Source organism: Macrobrachium nipponense, chromosome 16 (genome assembly GCF_015104395.2).
Source record: "Macrobrachium nipponense isolate FS-2020 chromosome 16, ASM1510439v2, whole genome shotgun sequence".
NCBI lineage: Eukaryota > Metazoa > Arthropoda > Malacostraca > Decapoda > Palaemonidae > Macrobrachium > Macrobrachium nipponense.
In genome coordinates this window covers 37,730,734-37,743,270 of record NC_087209.1, presented here as the reverse complement: position 1 = coordinate 37,743,270, position 12,537 = coordinate 37,730,734, and the positions used below count along the sequence as shown (strand labels likewise).

The window sequence follows — 12,537 nt, the reverse complement described above, 5'->3', positions numbered from 1 at the left end:
GACAGTAAAATCTTTACTATAATATATATGTAAAAGCAGTATATACCAATTCACATAAATAATAAAATATTCCACAATACGTAAAGTTAACTATGAATAAAACATGAAAACAATCAAATGCAATATAGGGCTCTGCTTCCCACTGACTTATCAGATGACCTGGGATGATTATTCACCCATCTCTTTCACTCGATCTGGCCAATTCACTTTTATTTTTGTTACAGTAAAATACCTATCTATTGACAATTGCGATTTTTTACTACTGTAGAAGTAACTAAGCTCTGTAATAAACAAACTGCACTGCTTTCAGATTCTGCATGCCTTTGATTGTTGTTTAAATGGCTTCCATGTGAAAAGTTATTTTATCTTTCTTTCCTTTTCTAGCATTCTGGACTTATTACTTATTTGTTTACAAAATCCTCATGTTGTTTTAAAAGTCTGCCATTTGCCAACAGTAAGTTGGTGTATTGTGGCATAATTAATCGACACACACACTATCGATTCTTTTGATTATCCTTGTACCTAATATGCGAGTAAAATTGATTTTATCATCAACCTTTGCATACTGTAACCAATTTGGTTTCCTCAAAGGGTTCCCGTCTCTCCTCCCTCCATCCCCCAGCCGGCCAGGCACCATTTTCAACAAACAATTTGTAAATCGTATATAGTAAAAATAAAATTTTGAAAATTTTACTTCATATAACTTTTGAATACATAATAAAAAAAATGTGGAAGGGGAGACTTTTTGGGTTGGCTGGAACAAATTATCCTGATTCCCTCTATATCTTATGGGGATATGTTTCGTATTTCAAACAGCCTTCTAGAACGGATTACGTTCAAAGTCGGAGGTACTACTGTAACAAAATAAAGATCCCAAAAGGTGGAGTGTTTACAACTGGGCAGGTGGGTCTACCTGCCTACCAGACAGTAGATACAGCCTAACCACCTTGTTCAAGAATTTAACAGCCGTATTCCAGCCTACGTAGAAATAATTCCTTATGTAAAGGACCGAAGGTTTGTATATAGTGTAGGAACAAATTATTTCATCTCATCTACTGGTTTGTGCAATTTCTTTAAATGTTTGTACGTCATCAAAAAGCAAAGAACTTAAATTTGGATGACATCTCCATAATTGGTAAGGAAAAGGGTTAATATAATTTTTACAAATAAGGGATTTTGACTGTGTCGCCCAGTGAAATGTCCCTTATAGCACTCATTTCTAGGTATAAATAAATGCTAAACATACCAGAGAAAAAAGCCATATGGAATGCCGGAGTTACTACCTCCGCCTCGCTCACCCTCTTAGGGTGTCGGTATAGCACAGGGGCGAGTGGAAGCCACTTATCACAGATACTTTTCCAATTAGATGTCTCCTCTCTCAATATCCCCCTCTGGAGAGGTGCTGTTACAACGTCTACCTTCCGCTCGCTACTACTACGTCTGCCAAAAACCCTCATTCCTGAAATACACACCCAAGCTTGGGCCAGCTAAAGGGTGGGGAAAGGAAAAAGAGAGGGATGGGTTCACTGGGCGACACAGGTCTTTCCCCAGAAAATGATATTATGATACAATAAAGTTTGTTGATACTTACCTGGCAGATATATATATATATATAGCTGTATTCTCCGAAGTCCGACAGAATTTCAAAACTTATGACACACGCAGTGGGAGGCCAGGTGGTTAGTACCCATTCCCGCCACTGGGAGGTGGGTATTAGGAACCATTCCCATTTTCTATTCAGATTTTCTAGTGCCACTGTCTCCTGAGGGGAGGTGGGTGTGCACTATGAATATATATATCTGCCAGGTAAGTATGAACAAACTTTATTGTATCATAACAATATTTTGTTCATAAGACTTACCTGTCAGATATATATATAGCTGAATCCCACCATTGGAGGAGGGGAGAGACAATAGGATTTAGGAAACAAATTACATGTAGATGATTGACACCTTGGTTCCTTACCTGTTAGCATAGCTGACTTCGTGATTATTGTCACCCAAGTCTGCTTCTGCTTTACTAGAGTCTCCAGCAAGGTAGTGACCTGTATAGCTGGTGAGTTCTAAATGATCTGACAACGGGGGCGTGACCACAATGCAACTAGACCATATTGACTATACTATGAGGGCAACGAAGCAAAAACCACCACTTGACCAAGCCTAACATAAGTTAATACAACATAACTTTGGCTAAAGAATGGGAAGTCCGCCTCTGGCGGCCGACCCAACCACCATAAACAAACACAATAAAATTAAAAACTCTCCTAACCATTTTCTAAAGGATAGGATGAGTGCTACTTCCTGCCCCCAAAATTGTATCTGCGGAAACGTATGGCCCTAGCGAACAGCAGTTCTCATATGTTGCTTTCACATCCCTCAGGTAGTGTGAAGCGTACACAGAGTTGCTTCGCCAAAAGGTGGTGCCCAAGATGTCACTGAGTCCCATATTCCTCTGAAATGCCACAGAGGTTGCGATCGCCCTCACCTCGTGAGCATTCAATTTAAACAGTTCAAGATCACTGTCCTTACAGGATGAATGAGCCTCCTTGATAGTGTGTCTCAAGAAGAACGCCAGAGCATTCTTTGACATAGGCAAGTCTGGCCTTCTTACAGAACTCCACAAATTGTCCGAAGGACCTCGACATTCCTTCGTCTTATGCAAATAAAATTTGAGAGCCCTGACAGGGCACAGGATTCTCTCTGGCTCTTGTCCAACAATTTCAGCCATACCCTTGATCTCAAAGCTCCTGGGCCAAGGGTTAGACGGTTTTCATTCTTGGCTAAAAACGTCGGGCTCAAGGAACAAACGGCGTTATGCCCTTTAAAGCCTATATGCTTGCTGATGGCTTGAATTTCGGTAACTCTCTTCGCCGTCGCCAGAGCAGTTAGGAAAACAGCCTTTCTGGTAACATCCCTCAAAGTTGCAGAATGGAGATTCAAAGGGACTGGACGTCAGGAACTTCAAGACCACGTCCAAGTTTCAGGAAGGCAGCTTAGGCTGAGCCACCTTAGTGGCTTCAAAAGACCTAAAGAGATCGTGAAGGTCCTTGTTGTTAGCTAGGTCCAGACCTCTGTGTCTAAATACCGCTGACAACATACTCCTGTATCCTTTTATTGTTGGGACTGCCAGCTTTTCTTCATTTCTTAGATAAAGGAGGAAGTCGGCTATCTGATTCACAGAGGTCGTGGTTGAGGAAATGCCCTTCTTCCTACACCAACTCCTGAAAGCGGCCCACTCGATTGGTACAACTGCAAGAGAGGAAGCTCTCCTTGAAAAATAGCTCTTGCCACTGAGTCTTGAAAAAACCTCTCGCTGTGGCCACTTTTCGATAGTCTGAAAGCAGTCAGACTTAGAGCAGGGAGGTTTTTGTGTAGGCAAACGCGTCGCTCCATCTTCGGAATGGGGCTGTCTGAGTAGATTGACTCTCAAAGGTAGCGTCCTCGGGAAGTCTACCAAGAAGGTCATGACCCCTGTGAACCATTCTTTCGCAGGCCAAAGCGGGGTGATCAACGTCATCCTCGTCCCTTCAGACGCTGCAAACTTCCTGATGACCTCTCCCAAAATCTTGAACGGGGGAAAGGCATACACGTCCATCCCTGTCCAATCCCAGAGAAGGGCATCTACCGCTACTGCTCCTGGATCGAGAACAAGGGAGCAGTATAGAGGAAGTCTCTTCGTCCTCGATGTTGCGAATAGATCTACCAAAGGACGTCCCCATAACCTCCACAGTTCCTGGCATACCTCTTGGTGAAGGGTCCATTTAGTTGTTCTAGCCGACTGAGTAGATCCGCACGGACGTTCTCGACTCCGGCCCAGACCTCGTAAGGATCGTTACCTCCCGTGCTTGGGCCCACAACAGGATCTCTCTTGCTAGACCGAACAGGGACCGAGAGTATGTTCCGCCCTGTTTCTTGAGGTAAGCCAGAGCTGTGGTATTGTCTGAGTTGATCTGGACTACTCAGCCTGAAACTTGTTCCTCGAAGAACTGGAAAGCCAAATGAATTGCCCCCAATTCTTTGAGATTTATGTGCCAGGACACCTGTTCCTCTCTCCAGGTGCCTGACACTTCTTCCCCCCCGAAGTGTTGCTCCCCATTCCGGGGTGGACGCGTCGGAAAACACTAGGTTGGGGCTCTGAAGCTTGAGAGAAAGACCCTCTGCCAGCTTTGCAGGGTCGAGCCACCACCTTAAGTGATCCTTTTCTGGTTTTGAGATCAAGATCACATCTAGATCCTCCTTGTTCTCCCAGTTCTCCGCAAGGAAAAACTGGAGGTGTCTGAGATGCAGTCTCCCCAGGGAAACAAACTTCTCCAGCGAGGAAATGGTCCCCAGCAGACTCACCCATTCCCTCACCGAGCGTTTCCTTCCCCCAGGAAGGCTGAAACTGTCTAAGCATTGCTGCTGTCGTTCCTGGGACGGAAAGGCTCGAAAAGCCACTGAATCCATCTGAATCCCCAGATACGCGATGGACTGCGTTGGGATCAGATGGGACTTTTCAAAGTTCACCAAAAGTCCCAGGAACTTTGCCAATTCTAACTTCGTGTGAAGGTCCTCCAGACACCTCGACTCTGACGAGGCTCGAATGAGCCAATCGTCTAAGTACAAAGAGATTCTTATGCTTGAAAGATGAAGCCATCTCGCCACATTCCTCATTAGAATCGTGAAGATCATCGGAGCTGTGCTTAGCCCGAAGCAAAGAGCCCTGAACTGAAAAACTTGCCCCCTTCAGGACAAACCTCAGGTACTTCATTGACCGAGGATGGATTGGGACGTGAAAATAGGCGTCCTGAAGGTCTAAAGACACCCATCAGAAAGTTGCCTGCCCCCGTCTTAACGGCTCTTAAAACCAACTGAGGCACTCTCCATCTTGAATGTTTGTTTTTCTACAAAAAGGTTCAGCCTGCTGACGTCTAGGACTGGTCTCCATCCTCCCGACTGTTTCGGCACCAGGAACAACCTGTTGTAGAAACCTGGGGATTCCAGGTCTAGGACCTGTTCCACAGCCCTCTTTTCGAGCATTTGCTCGAGCAGATCGAAAAGAATCTGCTGGTTCTCTCGATGGTAGGAGGGTGACAGATCCCTGGGTGTAGTGCACAGCGGAGGAGGTTTGAGGAATGGGATCTTGTATCCCTTCTCGATGACTTCGAGGGACCAGCTGTCCGTCCCTCTCGCTCTGCAGGCTTTTGCAAATGAAAGAAGCTAGGCTCCGACTGGTGTCTGAAGGACTGACACATCATTTCTTACCCCTGAGCTTGGAAGGGACTCTGCCTCTGGGAAGACCTCTTCCTCGAGTTAGCTCCTCCGCGAAAGGGCTTCTGCTTCCTGGAAGCCTGCCCAAGCATAGTAGCCGAGGGGACTGCCGGACGTCTGGAAGACTGGGCCAGGAGGTCTTGAGTAGCCTTCTCCTGCAGGCTGACAGCTAGATCCTTGATCACAGACTGGGGGAAAAGATGGCTCGAAAGAGGGGCAAACAGCAACTCTGCCCTCTGTGAGGGAGAAACAGACTTCGCAAGTGAAGTTACAATACAAAGCTCTCTTCTTCAAGAGCCCTGTAACAAAAGGTGCGAAGCAAGCTCCTAACCCGAAACCATCCCTGAACGGCCTGTCCACGCACGCAATATGCTGGGACAGCTCCCCCCTAGGCTAATCGAGTCCGGACTCCGCGACTGCAAATCCAGGACTCCCAAACGCCAGTCCAAAAAGTTGAATACTTCCATTGTCCGAAACAGTCCTTTCAGATGATGGTCCAATTCAGAAGGAGTCCACGACACCTTCGCCGATGAAAGGAGAGACCTCTTTGGGGCGTCTACTAGGCTGGCCAAGTCTCCCTGGGAAGAGGAAGGAACTCAACCCAACGTCCTCTCAAGCCTTTTCGGTACCAAATCCAAATCCCTGCTTTTCCACCGAGTCTCGACGGAGGCAGGGCAAAAGAAGTCTTGCCTTGGGCCTTCCTCAAATCCATCCAGTCGTGGACCTTCTTGAAGGCTCTCTTCGTAGAAAGGGAAGTCTTCATTTTCACAAATCCCGGTGTTCTACTCATTTTTGATGAGGCTAACTGTGAAGGAGGAGAGCGAGGGGCCGAGGGTTGGAACTTGTCTCCAAACAATTCTCGAAGAAGGCGGGCCAAGACCTGGTAATCTGAGTATGAAGACGACGTAGAAGGCTGCTCTTCATCTGCGGCCTCCGACGAACTTCCTAACTCTCCCTCTTCCACGGGAGCAACAGACAAATCCACAGAAGTAAGAGGTCTAAGGCCTTTAGGCCCAACTCTCAAGAGGGACCTCCGCTGCGAAGAAGAACTCGCTGCACAAGGCTGGGCTTCTTTTACAACAGCCTCTGAAGCGTCTGGAAGATCTGCGAAGGAGGCGTCCTGGCGTTGGCGAGCGTCCTGACAAGCGTCCTGACGAGCATCCTCAAGAATAGCAGCAGCCTGAGAAGCGTCAAGTCGAGCAGCTTGAGGAGCGTCATGCCTAGCGGCATGCAGAGCGTCACGAAGGGGCGCAAGAGGAGCGTCTTTGTCGAGAAGCTAGACGATCCCTGCTGCGATGAGCCTTATGGTCTTCCTCCCTCTCGACAGAAGTGTGTCTGGGGAGACGCTCATCGCACCCTCTAGACAAGCGCTAGAGTGCCGAACAAAATTTAGAGGGCGACGAAGCAGACGAAAGAGACAAAAGAGAGAGAGGGGACTGCTTGGACCTCTTGATAGGCAGCCTCAAGTCCTTCCTATGTCGACGCGGCTCTGCCTCTTTCTCAGCAATCAACAAAGCTAACTGTTGCTGCATAACAAGGAGCATCTTCTTGGTAGGAGAAGACTCCTTCTCAGGGGAAGGGCTAATCCTGTGGGAAGACATGGGCGAGGGGACGCCTTCTTCCTTCTCACAGGAAAAGCTACAGCTCTCTCCCTGGAGCGACTGGGGTGCTCAACAGCGTCATCCTCTGATGACGTCCTGGTCCTATTCTGCGGTGGAAAAGCCTCAAAACTCTCCAGAGACGACCGAAAAGCATCTGGAGAAAAGGGACGTGAAGCGTCCTTCTCTCTGAAGCTTCTCTTCAAAGGCCGAGAGTCCTTCCAAGAGCTCCACCACTTGCGCGGGGAGGACGCTTCGTAGGACGAGAAGCAATCCTTAAGGATTCGTGCATGAGCACGATCCTTGGCAGCCTGGGAAGCGTCAACAGGACCTGCCGAAGGGACGCCAGATCGGTGGGGAGCTCCTGTAACCCTCTTTCGGCTTTCGACTTGCCCACTCCCTGAGTCCTGGGAGTCCGACAGAGGTCCAGGCCTAGAGGCATTATAGGGCCGATCTGACGCCCCCTCCACAACACTAGGGGCACTATCACTGCACTTCACCACACCACTTTCTAAAGCGAGCACTTTGGATTCCAGGTTACGGATGGACTCCAAAATCACAGACAGGGCATTACCCTCCACAGACACAATCTCAGGGCCCGAAGGCAACACCACAGGGTTAAGGGTAGCAAAGTCCACAGGAGGGTTAGCAGGTGAAAATTACTACCCTGACATCTACTGCCTGACACGCTCCTGGAGGAAGACCTCCTGAACCTGTCACGCTTTAACTTGCGCACGACATAGGAATCATACGTCTTCCAACCTGAATCACACAAACTCTCACACTCCTTACATCGACCATTTACCAAACAAACATGTCCCCTACACCTCGTGCATACAGTGTGGAGATCTACTGAAGCCTTCGGTAGCCTCACCTTACACTCTTCCACACAACATACCCTGAAATTAGCAGAACTAGAACCAGACATCTTATTCAAGAAAAATCAAAGCCAAATTCAAAACAGTCCACAATAGCGTGTGCCTAGCCACAAAACCAAAGTCAAAAACCAAAAGACAATCAGAATACTTGTGGCAACGAAGTTTACAAAATCCAATGACGGAGGTGCTGAAAACAGGTGTTAACAGTACCGGCGACAGAGAAAATCTGAATAGAAAATGGGAATGGTTCCTGATGCCCGCCTCCCAGCGGCGGGAATGGGTACTAACCACCTGGCCTCCCACTGCGTGTGTCGTAAGTTTTGAAATTCTGTCGGACTTCGAAGAATACAGCTATATATATATCTGCCAGGTAAGTCTCATGAACAAATAGATTTTTCCTTTGTCAAAATCACTTTTCTGGGCTCGACCTGTGTCGGCCAGTGAATTAGTAACAGAGAATTGGCCATACAAGCTTGGAAAAAGTAAACAAAATTATATATGAAAGGAAAATAATTTTTTTTTTTAAATTATTGTTTTAATAGCCAAGGTAAAGATAAATTACAAATGGTAAAAAGCACCTAATATGACCAAATCCATACTATCACTAGGAAAATCCAACAGGTAATGAACATACAAAACAAACATATTAATGAACTATGTACCTGTACAGGAGTGGGTTGATAAGCAATCCAGTCCGCAGTTCGAAACAAAAGGCAGAAAGGCAGGGGTTACAAGCGAGGCAGGTAGGTGAGAGTGGGTACCAAAAGATAATTAATAGCAAAATAATAAAATACAGATTTTAGAATTACATAACTAGGCCATATCACACGCGAGACAATGTTCCCTGCAGCCACTGCTGAAAATTTAAGGGCCTCTACAGTTTCAGATAGTGGTGGTTTTAAATACTGTCGGGATTTCCAACCCGTATATTTTTATTTTTTTAAGATCCTCGAAGTTCATATGATGGAAGCTGACTGATGGAGGCCGCCCTTTTATCCATCTCCACCCCAGACCTTTCGATACAATACTGTGGGCCTACGTACTGAAGGTTCAACGGTCTCGGAAGAGGTACAGTCTCCCGCCTACCTAGAGAGACTCATTGATTGGTTGAGATCTTACTTTCCTCTGCCTCCTCTAAGCCTCTGCCTCTTGAGAGAACTCTAGCCAGCTCTCTACCATAACCACGACCTCTTGCTCTGCTACCCCTTGCGTGTCTATTATAAGCCTCGAAACGCCCCTTGTGTTTCAAAGGAGGGGTTGAAGGCTGGGGAAGTCACAAGGGCAGCCAAACTCGAGAGCTGTTTGAGTCGGCGGTTGACTGCAGCAGAACAAAACTGCTGTTGTGGTTGTGCCTTAGATGTCGAAGGCTTACTCAATTGGGAGACAGGAACTGCCTGTACCACTGCTTGAGGCCGAGAGGCCTGGAAAGGCTGATAATTCCTAGGCCTCTTCTTACTCCTGGGTTGTGGTCCGGGGTTCTCGAACTTCCTTTTAAAGGGAAGTCCCCAGCGGACACGAAGGTTCTGGTTAGCTCTAGCCGCTTCGCTGAGAACGCTGTTAACCACGTCCTCAGGAAATAGGTTGGCTCCCCAGATTGATGCCTTTATGAGCTTGTTAGGCTCATGCCTGATGGAGGCAATAGCAAAGACATGCTTCCTGCAGGCTCGTCTAGCCACTATAAAATCATACAGGTCCGACTGATAAGCCTGCAGCAGAGACTTCGTGAGGACTGGGAATAGAGGCTCCTCTGCAAAGACAGAAGCTGTCAACTCTGCAGTGGTGACAGAGTTAATTGACCTGCTCAGCCTACATTTTGCTTCGAATTCCGCCTTTATCATGGTATCCGGAATTCTAGTCAAACATTCACTGAATTGTGTGGAGGCGCACTCCGGGTCGAGTTTGCCCACTGTGAACGTAGCCGGAGCGCCAACCCAACACTCCAGATCTCCGGGAAAGAGCAAAGGGGTAGCCTCCGTCTCTTTTAGCCGAGGCATAGGTTTATCCTTCATTCCGGCTTGCAGTGTCAATTCTGCGATCTTCGATGTGCAAGGTGTCGGGATGTTATCCGGCGCTACGAACATTGTGTAGCAACCTTTGTGAGGCGTCAACTTGGTGTTGACGCACTCCCATTCCGTAAGGAGGCTGACCCATGCCGACTGAGCCTGATCTCTAGGGTAGATCACTCTCTCTTTCGGAACCTTGTCTACCCTGATCAACGGTTCCTCGGCTAGCCTAGCATAGCCCGGGAAGGGGAATTGTAGGCCCGGCGGGAAGAACTCATAGTCTTCCACGGGTCAGGTTCCACAACCCTCAATTGTAAGCATGCCCTCTGAGAATGGAGCATGTACAGCCAACCGCCATGGGTTGCTCTTCTCGAATGGTGGGAGCTTTGATGTGTACGGCATCGCAAAGGACTGTGGTGTGCTTCCGGACTGGATAAATCCGGCCACCAATTCCTCCTGGGTTTGCAATCTCTGGGCCAGAGACAGGATGGACTGTCCGGATGTCTCTAGACCCGAGGCGAGTTGAGTGGACATCGATTGCAGTCTCAAGTCCACTACTTCACTCATCTGCATTAGAAGAGTGGCAAATGCCTCCTGGTCGAAGCCGGACTCCTTCGGTCTAGCTTTAGAGGTCTTAGCTCTCGACCCCTTGGGTGGGGGAATAGCTTTGGCCGAGGAAGTCGAAGGCTTGGGGGCCAATGACGACCTGGCGGAGCCTGCCGGAGAAGACTTGGCTGGTCTAGCCGCCTTCGGCAGAGACTTTGTCTTCAAGGTTTTCACCTTGGGGATTACAGAGCACAACCTATCCCCAAAGGTCGTGGACTTCCCAGCAAAGCCCTGAAAGGAAGAAGAAGGAGATGGGTTGAAAGAGAGAACGTTAGCCCAACGATTACCTGCCTCACTTACCTCCCTACCTTCCTCCTAGTCCTCGATTGCCATAGGCTCTCGATAGAGGCTGATGGACGCCACCTCCTCCGTCATATCATCGCACAAGCCCTCTTGGTCCTCCTGAGGGGCTTGGGTCTCCTTGTGGATCCGTTCTATGATGGGAGCCGCTACTACTGCCGAAACCTTCGCATTAGGGTAGAGGAGGTAACACATCTCCTCCGACAGCACGTAGGGTTGGCCGGATCCGACGTTTCTCCCAAACCCCCCTACCCAGGCCTCAAGGGTCAACATCGAGGAGGCCTTGAGCGTCATATCAACCTGTAAGAGATAATCAAATCAGGTTCCCCGGTGTCGGGGACTTTTCCTCGTTATCTAGTTTGTATGCACAATCGATATGTAACATAGAATTCAGAGTAACAATGAGGCGAGGATGCTACCTACCGACTCATCTGTCACGTTCCTAACAAGGCCATAACACACCACGCAGGCTTCTGGGTGCCAGACCAAGAGTTGCTCCAATTGGACAGCGCAGCTGGCATGAGACCGGCAGACCTAATGCCCATACGTCTTATGACAGACGGCCAGACACCCCACCTCCTGGCAGCGAACCATCTGTTGGAAAGATACATGAGTATTGTCAAATAATTCCGCCAGAGTTAATTCCGGCGGTATATGTACGCTTAAACTAGTTACTTAACTAGCTAAAGGTAATATCAACTATAATCTTCAACTTACTTTCTATTAATAAAGCTTTGGATGTCTCCGCCTACTCCGGGATCCATACTCTGGGTATCGCCAAAGCTATAACCGGCGGAGATGGCCTCATCCGAGCAGAACAGGGAAACAAAGCAAAGCCTAAGCCTGAGTCTGATCACACCAGAGTAGAGTAGCAATTCTCAACCAATTGGAATCGTGCACTCTAAGCCTAGCTCCGCCCCCACCAGAGTGGGCAGCAGTAATAATATAGAATAAGGAAAACAGTGCGGCTAGAACAACGGTAAATAGAACTCCGGTGTATACATCCTGGCGCATGTGATGGTAGACCACACTTCGTCGAATTAACACAGGCCCGGAGACATACCAACAAAAGCTACATAATAAATATTTCTTAACATTGAGCTCTGAATGTCTCTGCCTACTCCGGAATCCATAATCTCGTTATCACAATAGCTATAACCGGCGGAGTTGGCCTGATACGAGCAGAACAGGGAAAACAGGTAAGACCTAAGCCTGAATCTGATCGCACCGGAGAAGAGAAGTAGTTCCAAGTCAATTAGAACGCATCTCTAAGCCTAGTTCTGCCCCCACTGGAGTGGGGAAGCAGCGATAACACTAGAGAAGTACGGAAAACAGAGCGGTGGAACAGCAGTACGTAAACTCCGGCATATAGCTTCTTGGCGGGTGTGATGGTAGACCACACCTCGCCGAAAAAAAACACAGGCCCGGAGATATACCAACAGAGATTACATAAAATACTAATCCCCCAATCTCCTCCGACTAATCTCCAGGACCATGCTCTACGCTCTAGCTGTTGTTCATCGGTAGGATTACTTGGCAGAGAGAGAGAGAGAGAGAGAGAGAGAGAGAGAGAGAGAGAGAGAGAGAGAGAGAGAGAGAGAGAGGGGAGGGTTATCCTTGTTTAAAAGACTGAAATGGATAGATTATTTTTGTACTTCTATAAAATACTATACCACATGAATTTTGAAATTAATTATATTACTTATTATTATCATTATGCAAAAAATATTAATAAACATACACATGTACCATAGAATTCTCATCTCGGTAAAAGAGAGAGAGAGAGAGAGAGAGAGAGAGAGAGAGAGAGAGAGAGAGAGAGAGAGAGAGAGAATACGTGACCATCGAGAGGGCCAACAGTTTGTTGGACCCCAGCCAACTCTGCTTGGCTCCCTGGAAATCA

General features: G+C 47.7%; 1 protein-coding gene across 4 annotated transcripts in view; it reads right to left on the bottom strand.

The window, feature by feature from the left end:
• The window catches only part of LOC135195673 (chromobox protein homolog 1-like), a 76,114-nt gene that overhangs the window by 10,897 nt on the left and 52,680 nt on the right, over positions 1-12,537 (bottom strand). The gene's annotated exons all lie outside the window — the stretch shown is intronic.